The sequence below is a fragment of the Heterodontus francisci genome, unplaced genomic scaffold, assembly GCF_036365525.1.
Source record: "Heterodontus francisci isolate sHetFra1 unplaced genomic scaffold, sHetFra1.hap1 HAP1_SCAFFOLD_59, whole genome shotgun sequence".
Taxonomy (NCBI): Eukaryota; Metazoa; Chordata; class Chondrichthyes; order Heterodontiformes; family Heterodontidae; genus Heterodontus; species Heterodontus francisci.
Genome location: NW_027140758.1, coordinates 6,009,450 through 6,022,570, shown reverse-complemented (window position 1 = coordinate 6,022,570; position 13,121 = coordinate 6,009,450). Strand labels below are relative to the sequence as shown.

The window sequence follows — 13,121 nt, the reverse complement described above, 5'->3', positions numbered from 1 at the left end:
ACCAAACAGCTCCTTCCACTGCACCGAAGAAAGAACCAAATCCTGTCTCCTCACCCCAGCGGGTCTCTGTTTCCCTGCTCTCACTCTCCATTGTGACGTCACTCCTCGATTTTTTTTTCCCCTGCTCTGCTCCTCTCTCTCTCGCTCTGTCTCCGAGTCTGTGCTTTTGGCGCATTTCTTCATTTGTTGTTCCGTTGTGCTCCTCTGTTTCTGGTCCAAAATCTGACTATGGTGGGACTTGAACCCACAACCTTTGAATATCATCTTCATCATTATTTAGAAGTCCAACACGCTATCCATTGCGCCACAGAGCCTCACACATTTTTATTAACATCACTAAGGCCTTTGATCTTGTCAGCAGAGACGGCCTCTTCAAACTGCAATGGAACATAGGCTGCCCTCCTGACCTCTTGGGCATCATCTCTTCTTTCCACGAGAACATGCACAGTTCCATCAGTTACAATGGAGCAACATCAGACGCTTTCAAGATCAGCAGTGGGGTAAAGCAGGGCTGCGCGCTGGCGCCAACTCTCTTAGGAACAGAGGAACATCGGAGTAAGCTATTCAGAACGTCGAGCCTGCTCTGTCATTCAATTCGATCATGGCTGATCACCTACCTCAAAGCCCCTTTCCCATGCTATCCCCATATCCCTTGATGTCATGAGTATCAAGATTTCTATCAATTTCTGTCTTGAACATGCTCAATGATTGAACTGCCACAGCCCTCTGGGGCACAGTATTCCAATGATTCACCACCGTCTGAGTGAAGAAATTCCACCCATCTCAGTTTTAAATGGCCTACTCCTTATTCTGAGACGATGTCCTTTGGTTTTAGACTCACCAACCAGGGCAAACATCCTGTCTACATCCACACTGTCACGCCCTGTAAGAATTTTGTCAGTTTCAATCAGATCACCTCTCATTCTTCGAAACTTTAAGGAATACAGGCCCAGTTTCCTCATCAGACAATCCCACCATCCCAGGGATTAGTCTGGTGACATAAAAACAAGAAATGCTGGAACCACTCAGCAGGTCTGGCAGCATCTGTGAAAAGAGAAGCAGAGTTAACGTTTCAGGTCAGTGACCCATCTTCGGAACTGACATATATTAGAAAAGTCACAGGTTATAAGCAAGTGGGGTGGGGGTGGGGCAAGAGATAACAAAGGAGAAGGTGTAGATTGGACAAGGCCACATAGCTGACCAAAAGGTCATGCAGCAAAGGCAAACAATATGTTAATGGTGTGTTGAAAGACAAAGCATTAGTACAGATTAGGTGTAAATGGACTGAATATTGAACAGCAGGAAGTACAAACCTGAAAAAAACAGTAGGTAAGCAAACTGAACAAACTGAGATGAAATGAAATAAATGCAAAAAAAAGATTAGTCTGTTGACCCTCTGTTTCACCCCCTCTATGGCAAGTGTATCCTTCATAAGATGAGGAGACTAAACTGTACACAATACTCCAGTGCGGATTCACCAAGGCTCTAGACAATTGCAGCAAGACATATTTACTCCTGTACTCATGACCCCTCGTGTGGGTACAGCATACCATTTGCCTTCCTAATTGATTGCTGCACCTGCACAAGAGCTTTTAGTGTCTCAGGAACAAGGACACCCAGGTCCCTTTGGACATCGACACTTCCCAACCTCTCACCATTTAAGAAATACTCTGTCTTTCTGTTTATTCTACCAAAGTGAATAACTTCACACTTATTCACATTATATTCCATGTTCTTGCCCATTCACTTAGCCTCTCCAGGTCCCCTGGAAGCCTCTCTGCATCCTCCTCACAACTCACATTTCACCGAGCTTTGTGTCATCTGCAAACTTGGAAATATTACATTTAATCCCCACATCCAAATCATTTATATAGGTTGTTAACAGCTGTGGCTCCAACACTGATCCTTGCAGTACCCCAATAGTAACAGCCTGCCATCCTGAGAAGGACCCGTTATTCCTGCTCTCTGTTTTCGGTCTGTTAACCAATTCTCAATCCATATCAGTATATTATCCCCAAGCCTATGTGCTCTAATTTTGTTTACTCACCTCCTGTGTGGGACCTTACCAAAGGAAAATGCAAATACCACACATCCACTGGTTCTCCTTTATCTGTTCTATAGGTAACATCCTCAAAAATCTCAACAGGTTTTTCAAACCTGTTTTCCTTTTCATAAATCTATGTTGACTCTGCCCAATCATGTCATCATTTTCGAACTGTCTAGTTATCACATCCTTTATAATTGGCATATTCTTCTCCATGCTGCTATTGCACACTTTCAATTACTCAGATACAGGTGTTCACCTGCACATCAGAGCTGACGACAAGCTGTTCAACTTGGCAAGACTGTGCGCCAAGACCAAAGTGGGTAAGTTCCTAGTCTGTGAGTTGCTATTTGCTGATGATGCTGTGCTGACATCCCATAATGAAGTTCATTCACAGCAGCTTGTAGATCGGTTCTCCCTGGCCTGCAAACAGTTTGGACTGACAATCAGCATCAGGAAGATGAAAGTTACGGGCCAGGACGTAGAGACTCCACTTTCCATCAACATCGACAACCTCACTTTGGAGGTTGTCAACAGCTTCACATACCTTCAATCAACAATCACCAGCAATCTGGCCCTTGATGCTGAAATCAGCACCAGGATTGCCAATGCTGCAGCTGTCATGTCAAAGTTGAGAAGACAGGTGTGAACCGACAGCAAACTGACCGAAAATACAAAGCTCCACGTGTACCAGGCTTGTGTTCTCAGCACCCTCCTTTATAGTAGAGAAGCATCAACAACTTATAAAAGCCAAAAAATGCGGCTGAACAGCTTCCACCTCCACTGCCTCAGATGGAGACTGGGCATCTCCTGGCAGGACAGAGTGCCGAATGCGGAAGTACACCAGCGTGCAGGGATCCGCAGCATGTTTGCCCTCTTGAGTCAGCGGTGACTCTGTTGACTGGGCCAAATGGATGACGGTCACATTGCCAAATACATGCTCTATGGTGAGCTTGCTATCAGCATGAGATCAACAGGTCAGGGAAAAAAATCAAGTCCTTTGGAGAGGTTTGAGTTAATTCAGGAGAGTGGGCATGGATTTATCAATGGGAGTTCATGCTTGACGAATCTAACTGCATTTGTTGATAAACGATCTGAGAATACTGATGAAGGGAATGCAGTGGATGTTATTTATATGGATATTACGAAAGCATTTTATAAAGTACCACATAAAAGGGTGGTTAACAAAATTGGGGTTCATGGATTAGGAGGGTCAGTGTCCATTTGGATAGTAAATTGTTTTAAAGACTGAAAACAGCGAGTCATATTAAATGGTTCTTGGTCAGACCGGAGGATAGTGGACAGTGGTGTTCCCCAAGGGTCAGTGCCAGAACCACTGCTTTTTTTGCTAAAGGTAAGTGATTTGGATCTTGGAATACAGAGTAGAATCTCAAAATATGCCGATGGCACCAAACCTGGAGGAGTGGCAAACAGTGAGGATGATATGAACTCCCTGCAACAGGACAGTGATAGGCTAGCAGAATGGGCAGTCAGGTGGCAGATGGAATTTAATAGTGACAAGTGTGAGGTGATGTATTTTGGCATAAGGAATAGGGAGAGGCAATATATACTTAATGGCACAGTTATAAAGAGTGTGCTGGAATAAAGGGACTTGGGGTTCATGTGCACCGATCTTTGAAGGTGGCAAGACATATTGCGAGAGTGGTTAGCAAAGCATATGGGATCTTGGGCTTTATAAATAGAGGCATTGAGTACAAAAGCAGGGAAGTTATGATGAACCATTATAAAACTCTGGTTAGGCCCCAATTGGAGTGTTGCTTCCAGTTCTGCTCAGCAGACTTTAGAAAGAATGTGAGGGTCCTTGAGGGGATGCAGAGGCGATTTACCAGAATGGATCCAGGGATGGGGGATTTTAGTTACAAGGTTAGGTTGGAAAAGCTAGGATTATTCTGCCTATAACAAAGGAGATTGAGTGGAGAATTGATAGAGGTGTATAACACCTCTAGAGAACAGGCCATCCTAGACTGGGTATTGTGTAATGAGAAAGGATTAGTTAACAATCTTGTTTTGTGGGGTCCCTTGGGGAAGTGCGCCCATAATATGATGAAATTCTTCATTAAGATGGAGAGTGAGAGAGTTGATTCCGAGACTCGGGTCCTGAATCTAAACAAAGGAAACTATGAAGGTATGAGGCGGGAGTTGGCGATGATAGATTGGGGAACGTTACTTAAAGGGTTGACAGTGGATAGGCAATGGCTAGCATTTAAAGAGCGCATGGATGAATTACAACAATTGTTCATTCCTGTCTGTGCAAAAGTAAAACAGTAAGGGTCGCTCAACTGTGGCTTACAAAAGAAATTAAGGAAAGTATTAGATCCAAGGAGGAGAAATATAAAATGCCCAGAACAAGCAGCAAACCTGAAGATTGTGAGCAGTTTGGAATTTAGCAGAGGAGGACAAAAGGATTGATTAAGAAGGGGGAAATAGAGTATGAGAGTAAGCTAGCAGAGAACATAAAAACTGACTGTAAAAGCTTCTCTAGATATGTGTCGAGAAAAAGATTAGTGAAGACAAATGTGGGTCCCTTACAGTCAGAAACGGGGGAATTTATAATGGGGAACAAAGAAATGGCAGACCAATTAAATACATACTTTGGTTCTGTCTTCACAAAGGACGATACAAATTACCTCCCAGAAATGTTGGGGAACATAGGGTCTAATGAGAAGGAGGAACTGTATGAAATCTGTATTAGTAGGGAATGTTTGGGAAATTGATGGGATTGAAGGCCGATAAATCCCCAAGGCCTGATAATCTGCATCCCAGAGTACTTAAGGAGGTGGCCCTTGAAATAGCAGATGCATTTCTGGTCTTTTTTCAAAATTCTGCAGACTCTGGAACAGTTCAAATGGATTGGACGGTAGTTAATGTAACTCCACTATTTAAAAAAAGAGGCAGAAAGAAAACAGCGAATTATATACCGGTTAGCCTGACATCAGTCGTGGGGAAAATGCTGGAGTCCATTATAAAAGATGTAATAGCAGAGTGCAATAATAACTCGTCTCCACTCCTAGTATTTCTAAATCCCACACATTCACTATAATGTGAACAATTATTTCCTGTTGTGTCTCTCTCAGATTTGTAAACTTCACTGTATTGGAGTGAGGTGACATCTACTGGCGGGAAGCAAGAACTGCAATCAAGCAGCAGAAACTCCACAGTCTGTCAGGGTTCAAGAAACATTGCAATGGGAGGAAACAGCGAATTGGTTTGATTGAGTAGATGGAGACATGATTCCACTTGTGGTGGTGTCTGAAGCAAAGGCCAGAAATACAAAATTGTCATTAATAAAAGAAATGAGGAATTCATGAAAAATGTAGTAACGTAGTGAATGGTTAGAATGTGGATAGAATAGAAAGTGAGATTGGATGGACAGAAGCAGTCTGAAAGGATGGCTGAAACAAAAGGTGAGTGCCCTGAAACGTTAACTGTGTTTCTCTCAGCACAGATGCTGCCAGAGCTGCTGAACATTTCCAGCACTTTCTGTTTTTATTTCAGCATTTGCAGGATGTTGCTTTGATCTGAAAAAAAAATGGATGATTGGCTGGGGGGTTCCAGTGAAATTCCACAGCAGCTAAAGAAACCTGACTGTTCAGTGGCTCGTTGGTCTAGGGGTATGATTCTCGCTTATGGAATGTGCTTGATTAACATGTAAGAAATCCAGGGTTCTAATCCCAGATGAGCTCTGGCCTGCTGGCATTTTTAGATTAAGGTTATCTATCGGTTTCAGCCTTGCAGAAGGTGGAATTGACTTCCAAACAGAGCTGGCTTCAGGACCAGACAACTGGATTCAAAGAGCTTGTCGACAAAATTGCAATTAACGAAATGTACAGATAGCCAAGTGGGAATATAAAGTTGTTGCTGTAATTGTGACCTGACTCCAAAAACAACAGGACTGGGTTCTGGATTGGAATGGAATGGAATCCTTCAGTGTTTCTGTTGTTTGGCTTGCATTGACTCATCGATTTTCTTGTTTTTCACTTTGTCGATGCCTTTGAATAATTGTGGATCCTTCTTCAGGGTGTCTTCTTTCACCAGGTAGTTCTGACCTCTGATGATGTTCATTGTAATCAGCTTCAATTCGCTGATAGTTTTGGAAGTGAGCAGATTTCCTTTGCTTGAGTCTACAACATGGAACTCAGTCTGACATGTGGACCCATGGGAGGATTTGAAAGCCACCCCTGCCTTGGAGTTGCATCCATCCAATAAGAGACCGAGTAGAAGTGACAGTTCTGTCAGTCGAATATGAGACTTTTAATGGCAGGGTTGTGAGTTTGAGTGCCATTCTGTTTTTCCCTTTTTTAAGGCTTCATGAGTAGAGAGTACAGGGAGTGTTTGAAATGAGCAAGTCTCGCTTTGATTCAGGACTCTTACCTCTCAGCAGCATCTCACTATGAAAGATTGAATTTGATCTCATTTCATTCTCAGCTCGGGGTCTGTGCGGCTCAGTGGCACTTCTGGCTGTCTCCCGCTTCACAATCCATCAGTACTGAGAAAGCAATGGGGAATATTACTCACATGTTGTGTTCTTTAATTTTTTGGAAAACTTGAATGTATGTATTTTCTTCCAAAACAAGGACACCAAGCCACTATTAATGTAGGGCTGAAATAGCTCAGTTGGGAGAGCGTTAGACTGAAGATCTGAGGTTTCCTTGTTCAATCCCGGGTTTCAGCAATTTCGCTTCCTGATGCGTCCCTTGCCTTGGTTTTGATTTTCCAGTTGCACAATTTACTTTGAGATTATTTCCCAAGCACCAGTGGATTGAATTTGAGAAACAACACAGAGTCATTTGCAACACAGAGAGTGGTCATCTGGCCTATCACGTCCATGCTGGCTCTCCCCGGAGCAATCTCGTCAGTTCCACTCACCAGCTCGATCCCTTTCCTCCTGCAAGTTTCTTTCCTTCAAGTATCCATCCAATTTCCTTTTCAAATCATTGATTGTCTCTGCTTCCACCACACTCGTGGGCCAAGACATTACCACCCACAACATAAAAAATTCCACCTCATCAAGGATGGGAAATACTTACATCTTCTATATTTGCTTATTCTCTATTTCTATGAGAATAGACTGGCAGTCAATATGAAAGGAAACCCAAAAATCTTCGAGCAGCATGTAAATGATAAGTGGGTAGTAAGAGGTTGAGTCGGGCCTATTAGGGACAAAAAGGATAATATAAGCTTAGAGGTGCAGGGCAATGTTAATGTACTTAATGAGTACTTTGCATCAGTGATCACTAAGGAAGTGGAATTTGACAAAATATCAGTTGAAGTGAAGAAAGTAGAGGCAATGGAGAGAGTACAAATTAGGAGAGGGAGGTACGAAAAAGGCTGGCTGTGCTTAGGGAAGATAAATCACCTGGTCCGGATGACTCACATCCCAGGTTGCGAAAGGAAATGCGGATGCAGATAACGGAAGGGCTTGCTATAATCTTCCAATCTTCCCTGGATACGGGGGAGGTGCCAGAGGATTAAACAGTGGCAAATGCGACACCCTTATTCAAGAAAGGGTGTAAGGACAGTCCGGGTAACTACAGGCTAGTTAGATTAACAGCAGCGGTGGGTAAGGTTTTAGAAAGAATAATCAGGGTAAAAAATCAACAGTCACTTGGAGAGGTTCGAGTTAATTAAGGAGAGTGAGCATGGATTTATAAATGGGAGTTCATGCTTGACTAATCTAACTGCATTTTTTGATGAACTAACAGAGCAGGTTGATGAAGGGAATGCAGTGGATGTTGTTTATATGGATTTTAAGGAAGCGTTTGACAAGGTACCACATAAAAGGGCGGTTAACAAAATTGAGGTTCGTGGTATAGGAGGGTCAGTGTCCAATTGGATAGAAAATTGGTTTAAGGACAGAAAACAGCGAGTCTTATTAAATGGTTCTTTGTCAGACTGGAGGATAGTCGACAGTGGTGTTCCCCAAGGGTCAGTGCTGGAACCACTGCTTTTTTTGCTCAAGGTAAGTGACTTGGATCTTGGAATACAGAGTAGAATCTCAAAATATGCCGATGACACCAAACCTGGAGGAGCGGCAAACAGTGAAGATGATATGAACTGCCTGCAACAGGACAGTGATAGGCTAGCAGAATGGGCAGACAGGTGGCAGATGGAATTTAATAGTGACAAGTGTGAGGTGATGTATTTTGGCATAAGGAATAGGGAGAGGCAATATATACTTAATGGCACAGTTCTAAAGAGTGTTCTGGAATAGAGGGACTTGGGGTTCATGTGCATCAATCTTTGAAGGAGGCAAGTCATATTGCGCGAGTGGTTCGCAAAGCATATGGGATCTTGGGCTTTATAAATAGAGGCATTGAGTACAAAAGCAGGGAAGTTATGCTGAACCATTATAAAACTCTGGTTAGGCCCCAATTGGAGTGTTGCTTCCAGTTCTGCTCAGCAGACTTTAGAAAGAATTTGAGGCTCCTGGAGAGGACGCAGAGGCGATTTACCAGAATGGATCCAGGGATGGGGGATTTTAGTTACAAGGTTAGGTTGGAAAAGCTAGGATTATTCTGCCTTTCACAAAGGAGATTGAGTGGAGAATTGATAGAGGTGTATAACACTTCCAGAGAACAGGCCATCCTGGACTGGGTATTGTGTAATGAGAAAGGATTAGTTAACAATCTTGTTGTGTGAGGTCCCTTGGGGAAGTGCGCCCGTAATATGATAACATTCTTCATTAAGATGGAGAGTGAGAGAGTTGATTACGAGACTCGGGTCCTGAATCTAAACAAAGAAAACTATGAAGGTATGAGGCGGGAGTTGGCTCTGATAGATTGGGGAACGTTACTTAAAGGGTTGACAGTGGATAGGCAATGGCTAGCATTTAAAGAGCGCATGGATGAATTACAACAATTGTTCATTCCTGTCTGTGCAAAAGTAAAACAGGAAGGGTGGCTCAACTGTGGCTTACAAAAGAAATTAAGGGAAGTATTAGATCCAAGGAGGAGAAATATAAAATGGCCAGAACAAGCAGCAAACCTGAAGATTGTGAGCAGTTTGGAATTTAGCAGAGGAGGACAAAAGGATTGATTAAGAAGGGGGAAATAGAGTATGAGGGTACGCTAGCAGAGAACATAAAAACTGACTGTAAAAGCTTCTATAGATATGTGTAGAGAAAAAGATTAGTGAAGACAAATGTGGGCCCCTTACAGTCAGAAACGGGGGAATTTATAATGGGGAACAAAGAAATGGCAGACCAATTAAATACATACTTTGGATCTGTCTTCACAAAGGAGGATACAAATTATCTCCCAGAAATGTTGGGGAACATAGGGTCTAATGAGAAGGAGGAACTGTATGAAATCTGTATTAGTAGGGAATGTTTGGGAAATTGATGGGATTGAAGGCCGATAAATCCCCAGGCCCTGATAATCTACATCCCAGAGTACTTAAGGAAGTGGCCCTTGAAATAGCAGATGCATTTCTGGTCTTTTTTCAAAATTCTATCGACTCTGGAACAGTTCCAATGGATTGGACGGTAGTTAATGTAACTCCACTATTTAAAAAAAGTGGCAGAAAGAAAACAGCGAATTATATACCGGTTAGCCTGACATCAGTCGTGGGGAAAATGCTGGAGTCCATTATAAAAGATGTAATAGCAGAGTGCAATAATAACTCGTCTCCACTCCTAGTATTTCTAAATCCCACACATTCACTATAATGTGAACAATTATTTCCTGTTGTGTCTCTCTCAGATTTGTAAACTTCACTGTATTGGAGTGAGGTGACATCTACTGGCGGGAAGCAAGAACTGCAATCAAGCAGCAGAAACTCCACAGTCTGTCAGGGTAAAAGAAACATTGCAATGTGTGGATACAGCGAAGTGGTTTGATTGGGTAGATGGAGACATGATTCCACCTGTGGTGGTGTCTGAAGCAAAGGCCAGAAATACAAAATTGTCATTAATAAAAGAAATGAGGAATTCATGAAAAATGTAGCAATGTAGTGAATGGTTAGAATGTGGATAGAATAGAAAGTGAGATTGGATGGACAGAAGCAGTCTGAAAGGATGGCTGAAACAAAAGGTGAGTGCCCTGAAACGTTAACTGTGTTTCTCACAGCACAGATGCTGCCAGAGCTGCTGAACATTTCCAGCACTTTCTGTTTTTATTTCAGCATTTGCAGGATGTTGCTTTGATCTGAAAAAAATGGATGATTGGCTGGGGGGGTTCCAGTGAAATTCCACAGCAGTTAATAAAGCCTGACTTGTCAGTGGTTCGTTGGTCTAGGGGTATGATTCTCGCTTTGGGAGTATGGTTAATTAACATGCGAGAGATCCCAGGTTCAAATCCCGGACGAGTCCTGATCTGCTGGCATTTTTAGATTAAGGTTATCTATTGGTTTCAGCGTTGCAGAAGGTGGAATTGACTTCCATCCGGAGCTGGCTTGAGGACCAGACAACTGGATTCAAAGAGCTTGTCGACAAAATTGTAATTAACTCAATGTACAGATAGCCAAGTGGGAATATAAAGTTGTTTCTGCAATTGTGACCTGACTCCAAAAATGACAGGACTGGAATGGAATGGAATTCTTCAGTGTTTCTGTTGTTTGGCTTGCATTGACTCATCGATTTTCTTGTTTTTCACTTTGTCGATGCCTTTGAATAATTGTGGATCCTTCTTCAGGGTGTCTTCTTTCACCAGGTAGTTCTGACCTCTGATGATGTTCATTGTAATCAGCTTCAATTCGCTGATAGTTTTGGAAGTGAGCAGATTTCCTTTGCTTGAGTCTACAACATGGAACTCAGTCTGACATGTGGACCCATGGGAGGATTTGAATGCCACCCCTGCCTTGGAGTTGCATCCATCCAATCAGAGACCGAGTAGAAGTGACAGTTCTGTCAGTCGAATATGAGACATTTAATGGCAGGGTTGTGAGTTTGAGTGCCATTCTGTTTTTCCCTTTTGTAAGGCTTCATGAGCAGAGAGTACAGGGAGTGTTTGAAATGAGCAAGTTTCGCTTTGATTCAGGACTCTTACCTCTCAGCAGCATCTCACTATGAAAGATTGAATTTGATCTCATTTCATTCTCAGCTCGGGGTCTGTGCGGCTCAGTGGCACTTCTGGCTGTCTCCCGCTTCACAATCCATCAGTACTGAGAAAGCAATTGGGAATATTACTCACATGTTGTGTTCTTTAATTTTTTGGAAAACTTGAATGTATGTATATTCTTCCAAAACAAGGACACCAAGCCATTGTTAACGTAGGGCTGAAATAGCTCAGTTGGGAGAGCGTTAGACTGAAAATCTAAAGGTTCCTGGTTTAATCCCGGGTTTCAGCAATTTTGCTTCCTTATGCGTCCCTTGCCTTGGTCCTGATTTTCCGGTTGCACAATTTACTTTGAAATTATTTACCAAGCACCAGTGGATTGAATTTGAGAAACAACACAGAGTCATTTACAGCACAGAAGGTGGTCGTTTGGCCTATCACGTCCATGCTGGCTCTCCCCGGAGCAATCTAGTCAGTTCCACTCACCAGCTCGGTCCCTTTCCTCCTGCAAGTTTGTTTCCTTCAAGTATCCATCTAATTTCCTTTTCAAATCATTGATTGTCTCTGCTTCCACCACACTCGTGGGCCAAGACATTACTACCCACAGCATAAAAAATTCCACCTCATCAAGGATGGGAAATACTTATATCATCTTTATGTGCTTATTCTCTCTTTCTTTGAGAATAGACTGACAGTCAACATGAAAGGAAACCCAAAAATCTTCGAGCAGCATGTAAATGATAAGTGGGTAGTAACAGGTTGAGTCGGGCCTATGAGGGACAAAAAGGATAATATAAGCTTAGAGGTGCAGGGCAATGTTAATCTACTTAATGAGTACTTTGTATCAGTGATCACTAAGGAAGTGGAATTTGACAAAATATCAGTCGAAGTGAAGAGAGTAGAGTCAATGGAGAGGGTACAAATTGAGAGAGGGTGGTACTAAAAAGGCTGGCTGTCCTTAGGGAAGATAAATCACCTGGTCCGGATGGCTCACATCCCAGGTTGCGAAAGGAAATGCGGATGCAGATAACGGAAGGGCTTGCTATAATCTTCCAATCTTCCCTGGATACGGGGGAGGTGCCAGAGGATTAAACAGTGGCAAATGCGACACCCTTATTCAAGAAAGGGTGTAAGGACAGTCCGGGTAACTACAGGCTAGTTAGATTAACAGCAGCGGTGGGTAAGGTTTTGGAAAGAATAATCAGGGTAAAAAATCAACAGTCACTTGGAGAGGTTCGAGTTAATTAAGGAGAGTGAGCATGGATTTATAAATGGGAGTTCATGCTTGACTAATCTAACTGCATTTTGTGATGAACTAACAGAGCAGGTTGATGAAGGGAATGCAGTGGATGTTGTTTATATGGATTTTAAGGAAGCGTTTGACAAGGTACCACATAAAAGTGGGGTTTACAAAATTGAGGTTCGTGGTATAGGAGGGTCAGTGTCCAATTGGATAGAAAATTGGTTTCAGGACAGAAAACAGGGAGTCTTATGAAATGATTCTTTGTCAGACTGGAGGATAGTCGACAGAGGTGTTCCCCAAGGGTCAGTGCTAGAACCACTGCTTGTTTTGCGAAAGATAAAGGACTTGGATCTTGGAATATTGAGTAGAATCTCAAAATATCCCGATGACAACAAACTTGGACGAGTGGCAAACAGTGAGGATGATATAAACTGCCTGCAACAGGACAATGATAGGCTAGCAGAATGGGCAGACAGCTGGCAGAAGAAATTTAATAGTGACAAGTGTGAGGTGATGTATTTTGGCATAAGGAATAGGGAGAGGCAATATTTACTTAATGACACAGTTCTAAAGTGTGTGTTGGAATAGAGGGACTTGGGGTTCATGTGCATCAATCTTTGAAGGTGGCAAGACATATTGCGAGAGTGGTTAGCAAAGCATATGGGATCTTGGGCTTGAAAAAAAGAGGCATTGAGTACAAAGCAGGGAAGTTATGCTGAACCATTATAAAGCTCTGGTTCGGCCCCAGTTGGCGTGTTGCTTCCAGTTTTGCTTACCACACTTAAGAAAGAATGTGAGCGTCCTTGAGAGGATGCAGAGG

At 42.7% G+C, this 13,121-nt stretch overlaps 2 non-coding genes across 2 annotated transcripts; one reads left to right on the top strand and one right to left on the bottom strand.

The window, feature by feature from the left end:
• Window positions 1-223: 223 nt before the first annotated feature.
• Window positions 224-314, bottom strand: trnar-ucu (transfer RNA arginine (anticodon UCU)). The gene is given in 2 exon segments: window positions 224-259; window positions 278-314. It is a non-coding gene; the product is annotated as a tRNA-Arg (tRNA).
• A 10,963-nt stretch (window positions 315-11,277) lies between these two features.
• trnaf-gaa (transfer RNA phenylalanine (anticodon GAA)) lies at window positions 11,278-11,350 on the top strand. Its single transcript has one exon. It is a non-coding gene; the product is annotated as a tRNA-Phe (tRNA).
• Window positions 11,351-13,121: the final 1,771 nt, after the last annotated feature.